The following is a 24,321-nucleotide window of genomic DNA, read 5'->3' as shown; positions in this document are numbered from 1 at the left end:
GTTTGCAAATATTTTCTCCCATTCTGAGTGTTGTCTTTTCATCTTGCTTATGGTTTCCTTTCCTGTGCAAAAGCTTTTAAGTTTCATTGGGTCCCATTTGTTTATTTTTGTTTTTATTTCCATTACTCTAGGACATGGATCAAAAAAGATCTTGCTGTGATTTATGTCAAAGAGTGTTCTTCCTATGTTTTCCTCTAAGAGTTTTATAGTATCTGGTCTTACATTTAGGTCTCTAATCCATTTTGAGTTTATTTTTGTGTTTGATGTTAGGGAGTGTTCTAATTTCATTCTTTTACATGTAGCTGTCCAGTTTTCCCAGCACCACTTATTGAAGAGACTGTCTTTTCTCCATTGTACATCCTTGCCTCCTTTGTCATAGATTAGTTGACCATAGGTGTGTGGGTTTATCTCTGGGCTTTCTATCTTGTTCCATTGATCTATGTTTCTGTTTTTGTGCCAGTACCATATTGTCTTGATTACTGTAGCTTTGTAGTATAGTCTGAAGTCAGGGTGTTTGATTCCTCCAGCTCTGTTTTTTTCACTCAAGACTGCTTTGGCTATTCGGGGTCTTTTGTGTCTCCATACAAATTTTAAGATTTTTTGTTCTAGTTCCGTAAAAAATGTCATTGGTAATTTGATAGGGATTGCATTGAATCTGTAGATTGCTTTGGGTACTATAGTGATTTACACAATATTGATTCTTCCAATCCAAGAACATGGTATATTACTCCATCTGTTGGTATCTCTTTAATTTCTTTCATCAGTGTCTTATAGTTTTCTGCACACAGGTCTTTTGTCTCCCTAGGTAGGCTTATTCCTAGGTATTTTATTCTTTTTGTTGCAATGGTAAATGGGAGTGTTTCCATAATTTCTCTTTCAGATTTTTCATCATTAGTGTATAGGAATGCAAGAGATTTCTGTGCATTAATTTTGTATCCTGCAACTTTACCAAATTCATTGATTAGCTCTAGTAGTTTTCTGGTGGCATCTTTAGGATTCTCTATATGTAGTATCATGTCATCTGCAAACAGTGACAGTTTTACTTCTTCTTTTCCAATTTGTATTCCTTTTATTTCTTTTTCTTCTCTGATTGCCGTGGCTAGGACTTCCAAAACTATGTTGAATAATAGTGGTGAGAGTGGACATCCTTGTCTTGTTCCTGATCTTAGAGGAAATGCTTTCAGTTTTTCACCATTGAGAATGATGTTTGCTGTGGGTTTGTCGTATATGGCCTTTATTATATTGAGGTAAGTTCCCTCTATGCCCACTTTCTGGAGAGTTTTTATCTTAAATGGGTGTTGAATTTTGTCAAAAGCTTTTTCTGCAACTATTGAGATGATCATATGGTTTTTATTCTTCAATATGTTAATATGGTGTATCACATTGCTTGATTTGCGTATATTGAAGAATCCTTGCATCCCTGGGATAAATCCCACTTGATCATGGTGTATGATCCTTTTAATGTGTTGTTGGATTCTGTTTGCTAGTATTTTGTTGAGGATTTTTGCATCTATATTCATCAGTGATATTGGTCAGTAATTTTCTTTTTGTAGTATCTTTGTCTGGTTTTGGTATCAGGGTGATGGTGACCTCTTAGAATGAGTTTGGGAGTGTTCCTTCCTCTGCAATTTTTTGGAAGAGTTTGAGAAAGATGGGTGTTAGCTCTTCTCTAAATGTTTGATAGAATTCACCTGTGAAGCCATCTGATCCTGGACTTTCGTTTGTTGGAAGATTTTTAATCTTTACTTGTGATTGCTCTGTTCATATTTTCTATTTCTTCCTGGTCCAGTCTTGGAAGGTTATACCTTTCTAAGAATTTGTCCATTTCTTCCAGGTTGTCCATTTTATTGGCCTAGTGTTGCTTGCAGTAGTCCCTTAGGATGCTTTGTATTTCTGCAGTGTCTGTTGTAACTTCTCCTTTTTCATTTCTAATTTTACTGATTTGAGTCCTCTCCCTCTTTTTCTTGATGAGTCTGGCTAAAGGTTTATCAATTTTGTTTATCTTCTCAAAGAACCAGCTTTTAGTTTTATTGATCTTTGCTATTGTTTTCTTTGCTTCTATTTCATTTATTTCTGATCTGATCTTTATGATTTCTTTCCTTCTACTAACTTTGGGTTTTGTTTCTTCTTCTTTCTCTAGTTCCTTTAGGTGTAAGGTTAGGTTGTTTATTTGAGATTATTCTTGTTTCTTGAGGTAGGCTTGTATAGCTATAAACTTCCCTCTTAGAACTGCTTTTGCTGCAGCCCATAGGTTTTGGGCTGCCGTGTTTTCATTGTCATTTGTTTCTAGGTATTTTTTGATTTCCTCTTTGATTTCTTCAGTGATCTCTTGGTTATTTAGTAACGTATTGTTTAGCCTCCATGTTTTTGTTTTTTTCATTTTTTTCCCTGTAATTCATTTCTAATCTCATAGCGTTGTGGTCAGAAAAGATGCTTGATATGATTTCAATTTTCTTAAATTTTCTGAGGCTTGATTTGTGACCCAAGATGTGATCTATCCTGGAGAATGTTCTGTGCGCACTTGAGAAGAAAGTGTAATCTGCTGTTTTTGGATGGAATATCCTATAAATATCAATTAAATCTATCTGGTCTATTGTGTCATTTAAAGCTTCTGTTTCCTTATTTATTTTCATTTTGGATGATCTGTCCATTGGTGTAAATGAGGTGTTAAAGTCCCCCACTATTATTGTGTTACTGTCGATTTCCTCTTTTATAGCTGTTAGCAGTTGCCTTATGTATTGAGGTGCTCCTATGTTGGGTGCATATATATTTATAATTGTTATATCTTCTTCTTGGATCGATCCCTTGATCATTATGTAGTGTCCTTCCTTGTCTCTTGTAACATTTTTTATTTTAAAGTCTATTTTATCTGATATGAGTATTGCTACTCCAGCTTTCTTATGATTTTCATTTGCATGGAATATCATTTTCCATCCCCTCACTTTCAGTCTGTATGTGTCCCTAGGTCTGAAGTGGGTCTCTTGTAGACAGCATATATATGGGTCTTGTTTTTGTATCCATTCAGCAAGCCTGTGTCTTTTGGTTAGAGCATTTAATCCTTTCACGTTTAAGGTAATTATCGATATGTATGTTCCTATGACCATTTTCTTAATTGTTTTGGGTTTGTTTTTGTAGGTCCTTTTCTTCTCTTGTGTTTCCCACTTAGAGAAGTTCCTTTAGCATTTGTTGTAGAGCTGGTTTGGTGGTGCTGAATTCTCTTAGCTTTTGCTTGTCTGTAAAGCTTTTGATTTCTCCATCGAATCTGAATGAGATCCTTGCTGGGTAGAGTAATCTTGGTTGTAGGTTCTTCCCTTTCATCACTTGAAGTATATCATGCCACTCCCTTCTGGCTTGTAGAGTTTCTGCTGAGAAATCAGCTGTTAACCTTATGGCAGTTCCCTTGTATGTTATTTGTCGTTTTTCCCTTGCTGCTTTCAATAATTTTTCTTTCTCTTTAATTTTTGCCAATTTGATTACTATGTGTCACGGCGTGTTTCTCCTTGGGTTTATCCTGTATGGGACTCTCTGAGCTTCCTGGACTTGGGTGGCTATTTCCTTTCCCATATTAGGGAATTTTTCGACTATAATGTCTTCAAATATTTTCTCGGGTCCTTTCTCTCTCTGTTCTCCTTCTGGGACCCCTATAATGTGAATGTTGTTGCGTTTAATTTTTAATGTTGTCCCAGAGGTCTCTTAGGCTGTCTTCATTTCTTTTCATTCTTTTTTCTTTATTGTGTTCCGCAGCGGTGAATTTCACCATTCTGTCTTCCAGGTCACTTATCCGTTCTTCTGCCTCAGTTATTCTGCTATTGATTCCTTCCAGTGTAGTTTTCATTTCAGTTATTGTATTGTTCATCTCTGGTTTTTTGTTCTTTAATTCTTCTAGGTCATTGTTAAGCATTTCTTGCATCTTCTCGATCTTTGCCTCCATTCTTTTTCCGAGGTACTGGATCATCTTCACTATCATTATTCTGAATTCTTTTTCTGGAAGGTTGCCTATCTCCACTTCATTTAGTTGTTTTTCTGGGGTTTTATCTTGTTCCTTTATCTGGTACATAGCCCTCTGCCTTTTCATCTTGCCTATCTTTCTGTGAATGTGGTTTTTGTTCCACAGGCTGCAGGATTGTAGTTCTTCTTGCTTCTGCTGTCTGCCCTCTCCAGGTGTAAGATTTAGAATAAATTGTGTCACAGGCTGTAATTGGTATAGTATTTGTAACCTCTTTTTCAACTACCTATTTCATGTTTCTTTTGCCCTGTTGGTGGTCAAAGTTCTTTTTAACTGTTCGGTGGGGAGTCTCAAAACAAACTTGCAACACGTGTTTGTAGATGACTCAGGCTCTTCCAGGATGGGTGATTGAATTACAGTATAAAGAAGTACCTCTCCCCCATCCCCTTTCTCTCCCAGCAGTAGGTGGTCCTTATGTCTACAGGAAATATCAATAGACTTCTCTTGAGTTACTCCATAACATTTTAGGCTTTATCTGTTACATTATCTAGTTTTGCTTAATTAATACAAGATTTCTTATAACAAAATATTGTAAATACATGGCACTGACCTAGAAGTTGGTCAGCAGATGGTAAAGTATCTGACAGTAGATGCTAGAAAAATGGAGATCCATGCTATGCAGTCTCAAAGCATTTGGTTAAAAAAGAGCTATCACTGTGGTAATTTGGGAGGCAGATAAGGTGCCTTCAGAGTCTACAAAATTTTGAAAACAGAATGTCAGACGTGTGTGCTGTTGCCACCGATGGTTTATCAAAGTATAAGATGAACGAGATGAGCTCAGGCAAGAAATGGTTGTATGTAAATAGGAATAGAGAAATTCAGAAGTTTGGAGCTGCAAATTACTGGAAAAGTGGACTTCCACTCTAAGCTGTGAGATAAAAGACTGAGAAAGGTTTTGATCAATACAGGCCAATTAAGACTAATCTTTAGTCTTTCCCACCCAAGCCTGATGGCCTCAAGGTAATCACCATTAAATGGAAATAGAGAGGCATGGAGGTTAGAAAGCAAAGAATTAAACAAGACTTAGGAATAAAATCTGGGAAAGAAGTCTTGATATGGCTAATATCACCTAAGACTGCATGGAAGAAAAAATGTCAAAAGTTTAAGATTTGAAAGGAATTTTATTGATAAAGAACCATGATTCTAGATGGTTCATGACTAAAAATGCGTTTCCTTGTTCAAACTTTAAAACAGTCATCTGGTGTACTTCTGGTTGCAACCACAATTGATATACATCCATCAGACTAACCTTCCCACTGAAAGTAATTATAAAAATGGGGAAAATATATAAAACAATGTTTGAAGGCATTGAAGAGGTACCAATACAGGTAGGAGTTAAGAACCTATGATTCTTGAGAGAAGTGAAACATATGGGAAGCTTCACATTCATCCTGGATTTTTCCTTGAGAGCATTTACCATATTGTGGTGCCAAGTACTAGAGTTCAAGCCAAAAGTGGCATTCTTAGTACACAAGGAGACAAGAAGTCAGAAGACAGAGGGCTGTACATAAATGATATTATTACCAACGGTTTACACAATCCAGAATCAGCATTCCAGGGAAATAAGATGGGTGTTTTCAGTAAAAAAAAAAAAAAAAAAAGGTGTGAAGAATGGAAATGCATTTTGTTAAAGGGGAAAATGCTAGTTTTGTCCTAGAGCTGGTTGTTTCTGAATGGAAAAGAAAATAGGGGACGGATTAATATGGATACAGAAAGTTATGCAAGGTTTGTGGAAGAGGAACACTGAGGGAGTTTTGTGCTTGGTCAGGATTGGCTAAGATAAGATGGAATTTAATTAAGAAAATGGATTTAAAGGTAAAGTGTTACTAAACCTGAATTTTGTTTTCTCTCTAAGAGGACAAAGTTTTCTTAAAATATTGAACTGCTTTTGATTAATAGGTTGTGTGAGTTTCTTTGTATTTAAGTGATTTATTACAACTTTTGAGATCTTTTATTGTCACTTTGGTTGCGTGAATGCATATTGTTTCACATCGACTTAAGATCCTATTTGACCAGGTGTTTTAAAACTTCTTGATATTTTTGACAAATTCCCAAACGTCAAATTTTAAATAAAGTTCATTTGACTTCTAGCTAACTTTGAGGTTTTCCAAAGGGTCCCTGAAACACCTCAAAATATTTGTTTTTTCTCTATCTCAGAGAGTAATATTAAAATAATTAAACTTATTTGGTACGTTGAATTACAAGGGAAACATTATTGAATGAGTGGTGATAAAACTTCTTTGGTTGTATTATGTGGGTAAATGTTATTAACATAGATATTCTAGAAATTATATGGAACTCCTAAAATTGTGGTATGTCCTGGTAAAATGTTATCAGTCATATTTCTAGTAATTATCTTAAATTGCTATATGTCATAGCAGTAGCCAAGTTTCTTTTCAATTGCATTGTAATCAGTTCTTTAACCTCGACTTTTTAAGTCTTTTGTCATTTATTGTTGTACTCTGATGCTTTTTCAAAAATGCTTTATCTTCAAGAAGATTCATAGAAATGACTTTTTGACAAGTACAGGTTTCTGATAACTTTCAGATCATACCACTGAACTGGGTAAGGAATTAAAGAATTCTAATGGAAAACCTGATGACTTCAAAAAACTATTAACAGAAGATTAAGATCAAGGATAAGTTACATAGGACTGAACAAACTTATGAGTATGGTTATAATTTTTCTTTCTGTCTGAAATATCACTGTTTTTTAACCTGTGTTTTCCAGATATAAGGAAAGCTTTAAATTATACCTCAATAAGTAGAACTGAAACATTTATCTTTCCTCTCTACCTGATCCCTCCAGAATTTGGAAACTCTTAAGTTCCCAGAAGCTTTCTCACGCATAAGGAAGGCCAATTTCTAAAAGGTGCCAGAATCTCAAGGTATTTGGCAACCTCCAGAAGAGAAGAATTCACCCAAATCCATCACCCAAATCTGTAGATATCACAAGTGGAATCTATGACACACCCCTGGTGTGGCTTTCCTGGCCTTGAGAGTTTTTGTTTTTTGTTTTTTTAAAGTTCAATCTGAGATTACTTATGAAAAGTTCCAGCACAGCCAGTTTGAAAAAGCCTATGTCATCAATTAACCAGACTTATTTCGCAAACAGATTAGTCTTAATTTGGCTATATTTGGTAGAAATGAGGGTAATTTTAGGGAGAAAAAGATTATGTTTTAGTGAATATTAAATTCTAGTTTTGTTAATTGAGGTCTGTATTTACTGGCTAAGACTCACTTTCTAGATAGCTCCTTGTAAAGTTTAGTCATTAAAAGGACACTCTAAGTTTGTTTCTGAAGCTTATCACAGTGATCTAACTTTGGCTGAAAGTCGGATTCACCATGACCTGCAACCAGGAGATTATGCATACTGGAAAAGATTTCACATAAAGGACTCTTTACAGCCACCTTGGAAGAAACCATCTCAGGCCTCTCCTGGATGAACTGCAACTCCTGTTTTTGACACTTGACTACAACTAAGACCAGCACTACCAGGGATGAGAAGAAGATGACATCTGAAGTATACAGCTAACCCAGGACACCGGACTAGGCCTGTATACTGATTACTTTGACAATTGCTCATGCTTTTGCTTATAAACCAAATGTATTTCTTCTTTGTGCTCAATCTTATGCAAGTTTCAAAAACTAATCAAATTGCTGGGTTTATGGCCAATTACCTATGTCCGTTACTCCCTGTTTGCCTTGGTGGATTTCTCCTCTCCAGGGTTCTAACTGGATGGCTCTTAGAAATTTTTATTTTAAAGGAAAGAACTCTAGCACCACTCAAGCTAACGTTACCACCAATATCACTGAGACCCTCTTACCCCGTCAATTAATAATGCCTATTCTGACCTTGGCCATAAATACTCATTTTTATTAGATATTGAATATTGGGTGGCTCCTAACAGGACCTAATGGATTTCTGGAACAAGTTTATGACCTTGGCTCTCTCCAGGTTGCTTAGGAAGGTATATAATTGGTGAAACAGCTCCTGCCAATCTGCCAATCTGCCTTTAATGCAGGCACATGGGGCTTGATCAGTTTTCCAATCATCAAAAGAAGGGTACGATCATTTGATCTCAATATTTGTTCCTTCACTTGGAATAGAAGATATCATTATTCATATAAAGGCTTTAGCAAAATTCACTCAGCAAGCTTTGAATGATAGTAATCAAACCATTAGCTGCTCAATTCGGAAGTCTCCATGATGAAAAAAGCAGTCTTACAAAATTGCATAGCCCTCAATATTTTAGCTACTTCCCAAGGGGGAACTTGTGCTGTAATATGTACTGAATACTGCATCTTTATACCTGACGAGTCTTCAAATGTAACCAGTCTTATGACCCATAGGAAGTGTCACATTTCTGCTCTGAACAATCCTCTTCCCAGTTTAGGGGAAACATTAGGAAAATGGTTTGATTCAGGAGGATCTTGGCTTAAATCTTTGCTAATGATGTGGTTGATCCTACTGGCAATTTTATTTACAGTTTGTGGAACTTACAAGGTAAGAGTTTCTTGCCTTTCACGCTATGTGTCTCTTGCTCATACTAAGATAATGATGTCTAAATGACTTGAAACTATAGATTACACCAATAGTTCTCTATAAAATAATGGACATATACAATGCACATGTGAGAAAAATTGGCTTAAGTCTTACTGGACAACCTAGAATTGACTGTCAGTCCTTGCCAAACATTCTGCTATTATAATCCCCCAAAAAAAGAGAGAACCAGGCTGTTAAGACTTGGCATCGGGACTTCCCTGGTGGCGCAGTAGTTAAGAATCCACCTGTCAGTGCAGGGGACATGGGTTCGAGCCCTGGTCCGGGAAGATCCCACATGCCGCAGAGCAACTAAGCCCGTGCACCACAACTACTGAGCCTGCACTCTAGAGCCCGTGAGCCACAACTACTGAGCCTGCGTGCCACAACTACTGAAGCCCACACACCTAGAGCCCGTGCTTTGCAGCAAGAGAAGCCACCGCAATGAGAAGCCCGTGCACCGCAACCAAGAGTAGCCCCTGCTCTCCACAACTAGAGAAAGCCTGTGAACAGCAACCAAGACCCAATGCAGCCAAAAATAAATAAATAAATAAATAAATCTGTTAAAAAAAAAAAAGACTTGGCATCAAGGGACATGATGACGCAGTGCAGGCAAGCAACCACCCCGGAAAATATTTGCTCACCTACTGCTTTCTATCGAAAGGTTAATGATCAAAAGGGGGAAATTGTGAAATAAAATTCATATTTCATGACAAGACAAGAAACATTTAACCATAAAAAAATTTTTATTCTTCTCCCTTTGGCTTCCTCTCTCCCCTCTACTGTGCATTATATATTGACCAAACCTCCCCCATCAGCAGAAATATCTGCTCAACCATAAAGAGCAACATTTTCCTGACATCAACAAGACAACTCCTTAAAAGATAACATTGCTTCTTGATCTTGTAAGGGACCACGATGATGCTTAGATATGGATTATGTAAACCGTCAATAATACATCATTTAATGCACAGCCCTGTCTCAAAAAGCTTATATAACTGTGCCTTGAATTCTAATGGGCAGAGTATTCTCAGAGCTTTCTGAGTTGCTGTTCCCTGGGTTATAATCCTCAATTTGTCTTGAATAAAATTTTCCATTTCTTTCTTATATTGACTGATTAATTTTTCATCAGCAGTGGTGTGTGACCATTGATGATTCTGTTTGGTTAGCTTCATGCTCATCTAATGATTAGACAGAGATTTCCTTAGATGCCTTGAATCAGTATGTCTCCCAGGGTTTGTTGAGGGTATGTGTGTGTGTGTGTTTTGGGCAGGGCTTCAACACCAAGCCAGGCAGTTGACAGTTCTCCCTTAGCCTTCACTTCTTGCTTATGCAAAGCCTCAAGGTCAGCCTTAGGTGAATGTTTAGGGCCTTCTCAGGTCTTTCCTGAGCTTATGCACTGCTTAGCACAGCCCTGGGCATGTGTGTGAGTTTCTGGATTCTCATGAATATGTTGGAGCTTACAAAGTTCCTACAGACAAATCTCTAGCTTTTCCTTTTAAGCTTTTTGGTTAACCTATTGTCTGCCCCAACCTGTTTCCACTGCCTAAGGTGTGGCAAAGTTAATCAAGTCCCTTTCATTGTGTTATTTTTGTTTGTTTGTTTGTTTGTTTGTGTTTTTTTTGTTGTTGTCTCTTTGTTTTGTTTTGTTTTTTACAAACACTTCTGGGGAAAAGGCTTTTCCCCAGAAAACCACTGGTTTGGCTCTGAATCAAATCAAATCAGGATAGGCTTGCAAGTGAGATCTTCTGGGGAACCACCAGATAGGTTAAATGATGACTCTTCTCTTGGAATTAGGCTTTGGAGGAGTTCCAGCCTCATTCTGCCTTGTCTGGTATCTGCCAGGCTGCTCCTTTTCACCATGATTGTCAACTATTGTTTTTCAGTGCTATAGTGGAGTTGGAGATGATGGGATTAGATTATAACAAGCCAAAACATTACAAACCTTGCTCTTCTTACTGAGATTCAGCTGTTTTCTTGAATAAATGCTTCCTGGGTTGCTGCAAGCCCTTGGTTGATTTCCACAGTTCTGAAAAAGTTGACTCTGACAATTTTGCCAGTTTTCTCATTGCTTTTATGGAGAAAAGAATTTTCAGAGGTGCTTACATCTCCATTTTTGCTGATGTCACTCTAAGGATATAATTTGAATTCAGGTCCTCTCACTCCTTTACCAGTCCTCCTTCTGTTACATCTGTGGTTCTCCAACTTTGTGTGCATCAGAATCACCTCAAAGGCTTGCTAAGATACAGGTCGCTTGGCTCCACACCTAGAGTTTCCAATTCAGGTCTGAGGTTGGACCTACCTGAGAATTTGCATTTTAAAAAAGTTCCCAGGTAATGCTGATGCTGTTGGTATGGGGATCACTCTTTAAGAACTACTGCATTACATCCTGTGGTACCTTCAACTCATTGCCTTAGGGAGTGTTTCCCACCTCTGAAATCAATAATAATACATATGTCATTAATACATATCTCTCTCTATATATGTAATAATATAATACATAAACCACTATAAATATGTATTTAGTACTTACTATATGCTAGGTATGATATGTTTCACATTTATTAGGTTATTTAGTCTATAGTACAACAGCTCATGAGTAGGCTTTATTACTTTCCACATATTTAAACTGGAAATTGAGGCCAGAGGTGTAAGAGTCCAGAGGCACTCAGCAATAAATGCGGGAGCTAGTATGAGAGTATAGTCTTTTGATTCTGGAATACATGCTATAAGCCTCCACAAGAGTGTTTCTCAAAGAGTAACATAGATCACTTCTGATGCCTTGGATAACTTTAGTTGGGACATGCATGCAGGATTAAAAATAATGACTCACATAAGTGAGAGAGTGATTCCTATTTTGGTTCTATTTTTCTATCCTTTGATTACATCATGATAAAAATGCCATTTGCCTACCTGCTTTTTAAATGTTTCTAGTGCTTGGTAACCCTCCCTTTTTACAGGGAGTAGTCTTTAGGCTGAGAGACCTTAGTAGAAAACATACTCTCTATCCCCAGAATTTTAAAACATTGTTTTATGTTCACTTTTCTTTCAGTTACTTTCAACTTAGGAGAGGTGATACAGGTTTTCCATTAATAGTAATTTATAAAGGTTTTACTCTTTTTTTAAAAAATTTTATTTATTTATTTATGGCTGTGCTGGGTCTTCGTTTCTGTGCGAGGGCTTTCTCTAGTTGCGGCAAGCGGCAGCCACTCTTCATCGCGGTGCGCAGGCCTCTCACTGTCGCGGCCTCTCGTTGCGGAGCACAGGCTCCAGACGCGCAGGCTCAGCAATTGTGGCTCACAGGCCTAGTCGCTCCGCGGCATGTGGGATCTTCCCAGAGCAGGGCTCGAACCCGTATCCCCTGCATTGGCAGGCAGATTCTCAACCACTGCGCCACCAGGAAAGCCCAAAGGTTTTACTCTTAAAGAAATTGAAGGAAAGACACATTTATTTAAAGAAAATAAATACTACTGCGAGTGGTATACACAGATATGGTATGAAAGAGATTAAAATTTGGGGAAACCCTGCCCCAACAAACTGGTTAGTGTACCCAATTGAATCAATATGCAACAACCTAAAAGGAGATCAAGGAAATGTGATTAAAGTATCAATTCTCTTTCAAAGAAGGAGAGACTTGGATGGAGAAAGAGCCACAACTTCTAGAGCAACATGTGTAAAGCAGAGAAATATCAAGTGGGAAATGGTTTCTGGGTAAGAAATGTACTACAGGAGTGGGCTGAGAGTTAGTTTGGCTTCACAAAATGTCAAGCAAATTCTCATAGTCCAAGTTTTATAGGAAATCTGGGATAATTTGTTTTCATCAACAGCAAAAAAATTAGTCTTGGTTCACTGGCAGGAGATTTCGCAGTTGCCAGGGACAGCACAAGAAATGGGGTTCTTAACTCTTGGCGGAGGGGATGCGATAAATGTATCTTGGGCATTGGGCATGTGTGCGGAGGGGGTGAAGAGGTGAAGAGAGTTGGGGGTAAGATGGGAGGAGAGTGGTACTGTAATCAGAGAAGCGGACACGTTCAGGATGAAAAAGAGGACCTATGCAGGACGAAGAAACAATTTAGCATCAGTGACATGACTGACTAAACTGTTATCCTTGTTTAAATTAAGCAAGGTATCCAGGGACTACAGCTGTTGTATTTATTTTGGTTGCATGTGATGTTACTTCCCGGCTTGACAACCCATCAGCCCCAAGGTGCAACTGGAAGGCTCTGGTCAGGCCATGGCTATACAGAGGAAACGCAGGCATCCCCTATAACCCGCCCCCACCCCAAAAGAATCAGAAAAGAGGGGACAGGCGACTGACTGGGGGACTGCGGAGTGGGAGGGGAGAAGGCACTATATAGTGCGCAGGCAAGGTGGGCAGGGAGGAAGACCTGCCCTTCTTCCGTCTGCTATTTTCTCTTGGCCCACCCATATCTGAACTGCAAAGGTTTGAACTTTATGCCAGGAGACCCTAATCTTGTTAGTTAAGTTTCCAGTCAAATTAGGATTGATTCTAACGCCTCCATCTTGGTTGTTGCTGTTGGAATTTCTGAAAGTCTAGCTGCGCCAGTTCTTCCTTTAGCTCTCCACACCCCCTTCCCTTTCCCTGAGACCCCGCCCTTTTCTCCCAGCCCAAACCACAAAAGGCCTGCTGTTCCAGCCCTAGCATGGTGCCCCGCCCCCCCCAAACGTCGCAGTGCTGCAGGGAAAGGAGGCGGGGCCAGGCAGGGGTGGGTTTCGTCCTTCCGCTCTACGGCCAATCGGTGAACTTCTCCCTGGGCGAGGAAGGGGGACCAGGGTGTAAAGACAGTCCAAGTATTTTTCCCTTTTTCTGCCACGTCCCAACCATTGACGTGAGCCCACTCCTCAGGTTCCGATTGGGTATGTGGATTTGTCCCTCAGAGGTCCTTTAGGCCTATTGGTCGACTCTGCTTTGGGGGCGGGGCTTGAGTTCCCTCGTCCTTCTCCTCTACCGCGGCGCAAGGGGCGGGACGCGCCGCGGCCGCTTCTGCTTCCGCCGCTGGCGCCGCCGCCGCCGCCGCCGCCGCCGCCGCCGCCGCCGCCGCCGCAGCCGCCGCCGCCGCCAGCCGCTGCGCGTTCGGCGGGGGAGGAGTCGGAGGCGGAGAAGAAGGCGGTGGTGGCGGGTGGAGGTTCGAGGGCTGTTCTCGCTCCGGAGCCGCTGCACAGTTCGGTGAGGGGATTTGTGTGTGTTTTTTTTAATCTGGCTTGTTTTCAAGTTGGGAAGGTGAGGGACAAGGCGAGGAAACTGCTGCCTTCACCACCTCCGTTTCTTAATTTCTGTCCTCGAGAAGGAGTGGGGCCTGTCCCTGGCCCGCCGCGCCGGCCATGGTGGGTGGGGTTGATGGCTGGGAGAGGCCTTCTTCGCCTTCTGGGCCCTGTCCAGCCCGAACCTGGGGCCACGCTCTTGTCGGTGGCCGCAGCGCCCGCTGCCTCCGGCGATGGCATAGATTGGTATCGGGGTCTCCACCGGCCGCTCTTTCTCGCTGCCTCTTCTGCTGTCCTTGGTGCCTTGGCCAGGGACCCCGCTGCCTTTCTTCCTACAATCGCGACTGTTAGAAGAGTGTGTCCCCTACTAACACCTCTCACCCGCCCTCTCTGCCCATTTCCAGTCACCCTGTGTAGAGCTGATCCATCTTACGCCACAGGCCTGCATCAGCACCCCTTCCCCGAAAAACCTTCCGTTGCCGTCGCTCTACTGACTGTATTTGCATTTTTCCCGATTGTCACCGAGGCTCTGTCACGCAGACACCCTGTACAGACCATAACAATCGTTCTTCTCCCGATATTAGCACCATTCCATCAATGCTTCTCCCAGTTAGCGCTGTCAGGTCAGAGCCCGCCTCTGGCGGATGCACCTTCAATTTCGGCCTCCCTGAGATTACTGCTTGTTAATCATTTTGCGCACATTCAAAATGGTGCGTTTAAAGCCGCTCAGACCAAGTTGAAGAGGGGAGGAGGAAGTCTTTTTTACTGAGAGGAAGAATCTATTTAGGAGACTTAACCTCTCCAGGCATTTTTTTTTTCTTCTTCTTCTTTTTTAACGTACGCATAGGCACTGCTTTGAGTCTGCTGGTTTATTATTTTTTTAAAGGCTTAATATGTTGTTATTTTTATCATAACTGGTAAGTTAAATTTCTTTACATTGGCAGCCACCTCTGGTGAAAACTATAGATCATTTGCAGAGTATGTAAATAAACATGAAGATAAATGTTTTAAAGATTTTTATAAACGTTTAAACTATTTTTTCCCATGTCCTCTGGAATTTATCACTTTTATATGAAATAACTTTAATTTTAAAAAATTAATTACAGACATACGAACTAAATGTAAAATTCAGCAATACAGAAAATGAACTTTAAGTAAAATGTGAACATTTCCTTTCATCCCCCAGTCTCATTCCAGTGTCTAGAGTTAACAGTATTGTACTTTTCTCATGTACACTTTTAAACACATATGCATACATGTAAAGTTGGGGGAGCTTGGTGGGGTATACCAAACACATTGGTATATCACTTGCTTTTTTCACTAAGTTACATACCTTGGCCATCTTTACTTGTTAAACCTAAGTCTCCCTGATACTTTTAAAAAGCTAAATGATATTTCAATAGCTTCAATGGGCTGTAATTTACTTAACCATTCCCTTACTGAAAGACATTTGAATTAATTAGTTTCTTTTTCCTATCACAAATAATGCTTTATTTGAAGCCAACTTTTACATTTATTTGTTTTTAGTTACAAACTTTAAATCTTCTTAAATTTTAAGACTTCAGACAGTATGGAAGACTGTAAGGTAAAAAGTGTACCTCCCACTTCCCCTTCTAGTTCTACCTTCATCCTAAGAGTCAGCTGTTCAGGAAACTTCCTCTTTATGTGATTATTTCTGGAGCATGGATTCCTAGAAATGGAATTGCTGGGTTAAAAAGAGAATGCATATTTAAAATTTTGATAACCATTTCTCCCTCCTTATTACTCTTTTCGAAGTTATTCTTGACTCTTATGCATTTCTTCTCCAAATGAACTTTCGACTCAACTTGTAAATTAAATAAAAAATCCTCAGGTATTTTGAATGAGGTTATATTGAAATTTTAGATTAATATGGGGCAAACTGACCTTCGTGATACTGAGTCTCTCCCCTCAGAAATATATGTATGTATGGTATGTCTCTACATTTTATTCACACCTTGCTTAGGGAAAGTTTTATAGTTTTATTCCCATATGTATGACATTCCTTCTTAGTATTCCTAGCTATTTTATGATTTGATAGCTCTGGTGGATGGAAACTTTCTAGTAACATCTTTTCTCTTTTTTTCCCCCTACAGTTACACGAAAGCTTTTGAATTTTTTTCTGCTTATCATGTATCTAATCACTTTAATAGAGTTGATTATCTGAAAATACAGTTTTGTGGCTTTCTTTTAAATTTTATAATTTGTGTGTTTTCCTCATTGCTTTGGCTATTATACGTTTTATATAATGTTAAATAATAGCAGTGATAGTTCAACTTGGTGTTGTTTCAGACTTTAAGGGGATTGTTTCTGATGTTTTAGCCATCAATTATGATGTTTGCTGAAGCTTTCTGATAAATGGAGAGTATAATAGGTTAAAATGTGTTCTTGTATTCTTAGCTTTCCAAGATGATTTTATTGTTTTTCATTTCTGATGACATTTTAAAAAACCATAAATGGGTATTGAATTTTATTGATGTTTTTGATATCTTTTGAGTGGTCGTATAGGGGCATCACCAGTATTCCCTGATTAATATTTTCCCAAGAGAGCTCTTTTTTAAAGAATCAACTTTATTGAGGATAATTTACATACAATAAAATGTACAGCTCGGTGTGTTTTGACATGTATACATCCATGTCTCCACTACCACAATCAAGAGTAGAATATTTTCATTACCACAGTAAAGATACAGAATATTTCTGTCATCCCCAAAAGTTCCCTTCTGCCCTTTTGCAGTAAGTCACATTTTCACCCTCAGCTCTAGGAAACAGTTTGTCCTCTTTTTCTCACTATAAATGGGTTTCGTTTGTTCTAGAATTTTATATAAACAGAATTATGTAATATGTATTCTTTTGCATCCATGTTTTTTTCTTTCACTGTGATGTTTTTGAGGATAATCCATATGTTTGTATGTTTAGCTGGTTCACCACTTTTTTTGCTGAGTAGTAGTTTATGGTATTGATTTACCACAATTATTGACCATTTCACCTATATATGGATATTTGGATTGTCTCCAGCTTGGGGTTGTTATTAGTAAAGCCTCTATGAACATTCATTCATGAGTTATTGTGTGAACATACGTTTTCATTTCTCTTGGGTAAGTACTTAGAAATGGATTTGTTGGGTTGTATTGTAAACAAATGTTTAATTATAAGAACCTGCCAAACTGTTTACCATTTTACAGTTCTAGTTGCTCTACATTCTCATCAACACTTGGTTGTTTTATTTTTTTTAATTTTAGCCTTTCTAGTGGATATGTGGTAGTATGACACTGTATTTTAAATTTGTATTTTTCTGATGATTAATGATATTGAGAATTTGTTCACGTGTTACGGGTCATTTGTATGTCTTCCTTTGTGAAGTACGTGTTCAAATCTTTTGCCCATTTTTAAACATTGAGTTGTTTGTCTTACTGAGTTGGAGGAATTCTTTATACATTTTTCTATACAAGTCCTTTGACCCACACAGATGCATATACAGAGAGTGCAGTCTGGAGCTTACCTTTTCATTTTCCTAACTGTTTAAAATAGAGGGGCTTTTAATTTTGACTAAATTCACTTTGTCAGTTTTTCCTTTTATGATTTGTGTTTCTGTGTTCTGTTTGCTCAGTGCAAAGTTACGCATATTTCCTCTTACATTTTCTTCTACAAATGTTATAGTTTTTATGTCAAGGTGTATCATCTATTTTGAGTTAATTTTTGTATATGGTGTGAGGTAAGGGTCAAGCTTATTTTCCCAATTCTAGCACCATTTTTGGGGAACACTTTCCTTTCCAACATTGAATTAACTTAGTCAAAAATCAATTGACCGTGTATGTGAGTCTGTTTCTGGACTGTCCCCTTGATCTTTGTATCTGTCATTTTGCCAATGCCACATTGTCATGATTATTGTTGCTTTATAGTAAGTTTTAAAATCAGGTAATGTAAGTCCTTCAGCTTTATTTTTTTCCAAAATCATTCTGGCTATTCTAGTTCTTTTGCTTTTCCATAAAATTTTTTAGAAATGACTAGTTGGTTTCTACAAAGAGTACTGAGGGGATGTTAATTGAGATTATATTGAATGCATGGATCCATTTGGGAAGAATTGACATCTTAATATTGAGTCTTCCAATCAGTGAACACAGGATATCTCCATCTATTTTGTTTTAATCAAAGATCTTCATTTCCCATCATTAGCACTTTATAGTTTCAACATACAGATGTTGTTGTTCATATTTTGTCAGATTTATATCCAAGTATTTCATCACTTCTGATAGTATTATAAATATAATTTTCCTAAATTTCCATGTCCAGTTGTTCACTGACAGTATTTAGAAATACAGTTGATTTTGTATACTGACTTTGAACCTGGCAACCTTGCTAAACTCACCTATTCTAGTAACTTTTTTTTTTTTTTGTAGATTCTTTTGGATTTTCTCATGTAGGTAGTTGTATCATTTGTGGATATAGAACAGTTTTGTTTCTTTTGTTTTCAGTTTGTGTGTAACCACCTCCCCTACCACCCTTTTTTTTTCCTTATTGCACTGGCTAGGCCCTCCAGTATGATGTTGAACAGGAGTGGTGAGAGCAGATATCCTTGTCTTGTTCCTGATCTTAAGAGAAAAGCTTTCGGTCTTTCATTATTAAGTATACTAGGGCCTTTTATCAGGTTTTATTATATACTACATACTATTATATTAAGTATAATAATCCTTTTATCAAGTTAATGATGTCCCCATTCTGTTTCTAGACTGCTGAGAGTTTTTTAATCATGATTGGACATTGTGCTCAAATGTTTTAACTGTACTTATTGAGATGATCTTATAGTTTATCTTCTTTGGTGTGTTAATAACATGGATTACATTGCTTTATTTTCAGATGTTGAGTCAACCTTGCATTCTCTAGATATGCTTCACTTGGTTGTGATGTATTATCATTTTCATAAATTGGTGGATTAGATTTGCTAATAAATTGTTGAGTGTTTTTTGGTATCTGTGTACATGAAGAATACCTTTTTGTGTAATATTTTTGTATCAGAATAATGCTGGCCTCATAGGTTTAAAGTGTTTATTCCTCTTATATTTCCTGAAAAATCTTGGATAGGATTAGTATTATTTCATAAATGTTTGTCAGAGTTTGCAAGCTAACTCTTCTGGGCCTAGTTTTCTTTGTTGAAAGCCTTTAAAGGATAAATTTAATTACTTTAATAGGTATAGGATGGGTAGGGTTATCTAATTTTTTCTTAAAAACTTTCAGTCTTTGACTATGTGAGTCACCTACTCTATGAGCTTTAGTAGTTTGTATCTTTCAATGAATTTGTTTCTTTCATCTATTAATTGCCATGAAGTTGTTTCTTTATTGTCTTTTTAATGTCTATAGCATCTATAGTGTTGTCTTTTCTTTCATTCCTGATATTGGCATTGTGTCCCCTCTTTTGTCTTTATTAGTTTGTTCCACGTTTATCAATTTTGTTAATTTTTCCGAAGATCCAGCTTTTTATTTTATTACTCAAAAAACAAATGTTTTCAATTTCATTGATTTCTGCTCTTTACTATTTCTTCTTGTGTGCTTTGGATTTAAATCCACTCTGTTACAATTTTTTAAGGTATAAGCTTAGGCTGTTGATTTGAGACCTTTCTTCTTTTCCTTCTAAGCACCACATTAGATGGTCCCACAATTTTTCTTTTTAATTTTATTTATTTATTTATTATTTTTGGCTGTGTTGGGTCTTCATTGCTGCGCGCGGGCTTTTTCTAGTTATGGCAAGCGGGGGCTACTCTTCTTTGTGGTGCGCAGGCTTCTCATTGCGGTGGCTTCTCTTGTTGTGGAGCACGGGCTCTAGGCGCGTGGGCTTCAGTAGTTGTGGCTTGCAGGCTCTAGAGCGCATGCTCAGTAGTTATGGCACATGGGCTTAGTTGCTCCATGGCATGTGGGATCTTCTGGGACCAGGGCTCGAACCCGTGTCCCCTGCATTGGCAGGATTCTTAACCACTGTGCCACCAGGGAAGCCCTGATCCCACAAATTTTTATGTTGATATTTTCTGAGTTCTTATGTGACTTTCACATTGACCCATGGGTTGTTTAGAAGTATATTGTTTAATTTCCAATTATTTGGTGATTTTGCCTCTCTTTCTATAATTGATTTCTATGCTTAATTTTGTTTTAGATGGAAAGCATACTTTGTATAATTTTGTTTGAATTCTTTGAAGTTTTATGACTCAGAATATGGTAAGTCTTGGTAAATGTTCCATGTGCAATTAAAAATAATGTATATTATGCTGCTTTGGGGTAGAATATTTTATAAATTCTACATTCCATATTAAATACTAAATTATATATTTATATGAAACATTCTGTAATTGTCAGTTGACTGGTGGTACTTGTTAGTTTTTCTATTTCCTTACTGAGGTTTTGTCTACTTGTTTCGTTGGTCACTGAGAAGAATTGAAGTCTCCAAATATAATTGTGGATTTGTCTGTTTCTCCTCTTTGTTCTAACTATTTTTGTTTCATGAATTTTTAACCTTTGTTGTCAGATGCATATATGTTTAGGATTGTTATGTCTTCTTGGTGAATTGACCCCTTTATCATTATATAGTATCCTTCTTTGTCTCTGGTAATATTTCTTCTTCTGCAGTCTACTTTATCTTATATTAATACTGCCACTCCATCTTTCTTTTGATTCGTGTTTGCATGATTAAAGAAAAACCGAAACACCTTTAAAAGCATTTATTTAAAAAAAAAAAGCACTTTAAAGGCACACATAATATGAAAGTAAAACGATTGGATAAATATTGTTTGCAAACACTCACCAAAAGAAGGCTGATGTGCCTATATTAATATTGTACAAAATAGACATAAAGGAAGAAGTATAAGAGATAAACAGGAAAGTATCATAATAAGTAGGTCCATTCATCAAGACGACATAATAATCCTAAGTGTGTGTTTACCTAATAACATAGCTTCTGAATATAGAAGTTAATATAATTAGCAGTAAAGATAGGTATGCATTCATAGCTGGAGATTTTACATATACATTTGATGTAACTGATAGAACAATTATATAAAAATATCAGTATGGGAATAGAAAATTTGAATGACATGATTAATCAACTTGATATAATTGACATTCATAGAACATTTTATCTAAAGACTGAAGACTATACTTTTTTTTTCAAGTGCACTTGGGACATTTGCCAAAATATTCTGGTCCTTGAAGTGTGATCAAATTTCACAGAATTGAAATTATACAGTACATGTTTTCTGATCACTGTGGAATTAATTACAACTCAGTAACAGAAAATAGCTAGCAAGGCTCCAAATGTTTGAAAATTAATCAAGACATTTCTAAATAGCCCATGAATCAAAATGAAGTCACGATGGAAATTAGAAAATATTTTGATCTGAAAAACAACAGAAGTATTACATCAGAGCTTGTTGAGTGTAACTGAAGCAGTGCTTTGAAAGGACTTTATTGCTTTATACAGGCACGCTTCGTTTTTATTGTGCTTTGTTTCATTGCACTTCGCAGATACTCTGTTTCTCTACAAACTGAGGTTTGCGGGCAACCCTGCAATGAGCAAGTTTATCGGTGCCATTTGTCCAACAGCATTTTCTCACTGATAGTTAGCACTTTCTTGGCAGTAAAATATTTTTTAATTAAGTTGTGTCCATTGGTTTTTTTTTTATCCACAATGCTGTTGCATGCTTAATAGACTACAGTATAGCAGAAATGTAACTTTTATACACACTGTGAAACCAAAAAAAATTTACTTCCTTTGTTGCGCTGTTCACTTTATTTTGGTGGTTTGAAACTGAACCCACAATATCTCCGAGGTATGCCTGTATGCATATATTAGTAAGGAAGAAAAGTTCAAAATCAGTGGTGTAAGCTACAACTGAAGGGAGCAACAACTCAAACCCAAAGAAAGCAGAAAGAGGGAAATAGTAAATATAAAAGTAGAAATCAATGAAACAGAAAAATTTACAGTTTGTTGAGAAGACTTTTAAAAAATAATAAACCTGTAGTGACTGATCAAGAAAAAATTGGGGGACAACAGAAAATACCAATACTAAGAATGAAAAAGTGAAACATCACTACAAATCATATAGATATTAAATCGTTAAGGAAAATTATGAACAATTTTATATTAGTACATTTGATAACTTGAATGAAAGGTCATAATCTTTGAAAAACAAATTGAATTTATTAAAAACTTTTCCACCAAGAAAACCCCAGGCCCAGATGGCTTCACTGGTAAACCTTTCAAACATTTAAGTAAGATAATAATGCTAATTTTACACAGACTTTTTCGAGAACTGAAAAAGAAAACATTTCCCTGAACATTTTATGATTTTCGCATAATCTTGGTAGGAAAAACCTAACAAGAACATGAGAAAGAAGAGATAATTACAGGCCAATATTTCTCAAGGACATAGATACGGAGATAATCCAGTGATATGTAAAAAAGATATCACAGATTTGTTCCAGGAATACAAGGTTGGTTTGTTGTTTTACAATTAATCAATGTAGTCCGTCTCTTTAACAGTGTAGAAGACTCATACGATCATCTCTGTAGATAGAAAAATCATTTGACAAAAATCACCATCTGTCGTGTTAAAAATCCTCATCAAATTAGGAATAGAAGAAAACATTGTTAATTTTCTGGAGTATCAACAACAATAAAAAAAACCCTACAGCAAATATCATACTCAATGAAAAACCTTGTTTCATGTCCCATATCTTTTTTTCTATTTAACATTATGCTGGAATTCTAACCAGTGCCCTCAGGATAAAAAAAGTTAATTTTAAAAAATGGAAAAAAATTTAAAAAGTGTTTACCAGCAAAGTTTTAGAATAAGTGAATTTAGCAAGGTGACTGGATACAAGGACAACATGCAAAAATTAATTGTAAGTTGTGTGCTAGCAACCAAAAAGTATGAAATAAAATTAGAAAAGTACATTTAGAATAGCATCAAAATATGTAAGATACCTAAGAATAAATATAATAAAAATTTGGGCAAAACTTCTACACTGAAAAATATAAAACAGTGCTGAGACATTTTAAAATACTTAAATAAGTGGAGAAATATTCCATCTTCTGGTTCCTACCAGTTCCATATGGTAGGAACTCAATATTGTTAAAATGTCAGTTTCCCCCAGGTTGAGCTATAGGTTCAATACAATTTCAATTAAAATCCCAGAATTAAAAAATTTTAATCAAATGGATTCCAAAATTTATATCAAAATGTAAATGTCTCAAGACTTGCTATAAAGTTACAGTAATTAAGACAGTGTTATATTAGCACCAGGTAGACAAAAAGACCAATGGAAGAATATGAGTGTCTAGAAATAGACCTTCACATATGTCGTTTCTTGGTTTATGACAAAAGCTCCACTGAAGTTAAGAAAACACTTTTAATAGTGTTAGATAAATTGGATATTGGATATTTGGGAAAAAATGAACCTTGATTTTTACCTGATACTATATTCAAAAGCTCATTTGAGTTGTATCATAGATCTAAATGTAAGAGCTAAAATTATCAAGGTTCTAGAAGAAACCTAGAAGTATATCTTCATCACCTTGGGGTAGGCAAAAATTTCTTAAATGGAACATAAAACTGATAAATTAGACTACAATCAGTCGAATTTCTATTCATGAAGACATCATTAAAGAGAAGAGGCAAGCCACAGACTGCAAGAATATACTCACATTAAGTAAATCTGGTGAAAGACTTGTATCCAGAAAATATAAGTAACTCTTGAAAATCAAAAAGAAAAAGGCAAACAACACACTTTTTAAAATATGCAAAAAAGCAGGCAGATCTTCACAAAAGAAGTTATCCAAAAGACCAATGTGCATAGGTAAAGGTGCTCTACATCACTGGTCCCCAACCTTTTTGGCACCAGGGACTGGTTTCGTGGAAGACAGTTTTTCCATGGACCGGCGAGGGGGGATGGTTCAGGCGGTAATGCGAGCAATGGAGAGAGATGGGGAGTGGCAGATGAAGCTTCCCTCTCCCGCTGCTCATCTCCTTCTGTGCGGCCTGGTTCCTAACAGGCTGCGGACTGGTAGTGGTCCACGGCTCAGGGTTTGGGAACCCCTCCTCTACATTATTACTCATCAGGGAAATGTCACAATGAGGCGCCATCACACCCCTGCCAGAATGGCTGAAATTAGAGACTGACAATATCAAGTGTTGCCAAGGATGTGAAACAATATCAAGTGTTGCCAAGGATATGAAACAACTGATACTCTTATATATTGCTTGTGGGAATGTCAAGTTGTTTCAGCCACTTTACAAAACTGTCAGTATGTGTTATAGCTAAACATAGCTCTGTACTGTGACCCAGTTATTTCAGGTCAGATGTACCCAAGAAAGGTAAACAAAACAAAACATGTACAAGGATGTTCATAACGTGAATGAATCCCAGAAACATTGTGTCACGCAAAAGTAGACAGACACAAAAGAGTTCATGATGTATGATTCCACTTGTATGAAGTTTAAAATAGGAAAAACTAAACTGGGGTAATAGAGGTCAGGAGAGTGGTT

The 24,321-nt window shown here is 37.2% G+C and overlaps 1 protein-coding gene across 1 annotated transcript in view; it reads left to right on the top strand.

The window, feature by feature from the left end:
* Positions 1-13,594: 13,594 nt before the first annotated feature.
* The window catches only part of PJA2 (praja ring finger ubiquitin ligase 2), a 75,554-nt gene continuing 64,827 nt past the window's right edge, over positions 13,595-24,321 (top strand). Inside the window, exon 1 of the mRNA XM_061189505.1 lies at positions 13,595-13,736. The gene's annotated coding sequence lies outside the window, so the exon portion shown is untranslated. The remainder of the gene's footprint in view (positions 13,737-24,321) is intronic.

The sequence above is a fragment of the Eubalaena glacialis genome, chromosome 4 (genome assembly GCF_028564815.1).
Source record: "Eubalaena glacialis isolate mEubGla1 chromosome 4, mEubGla1.1.hap2.+ XY, whole genome shotgun sequence".
Taxonomy (NCBI): domain Eukaryota; kingdom Metazoa; phylum Chordata; class Mammalia; order Artiodactyla; family Balaenidae; genus Eubalaena; species Eubalaena glacialis.
The sequence above is the reverse complement of the archived record's forward strand: the minus strand, read 5'-3'. Positions and strand labels throughout refer to the sequence as shown.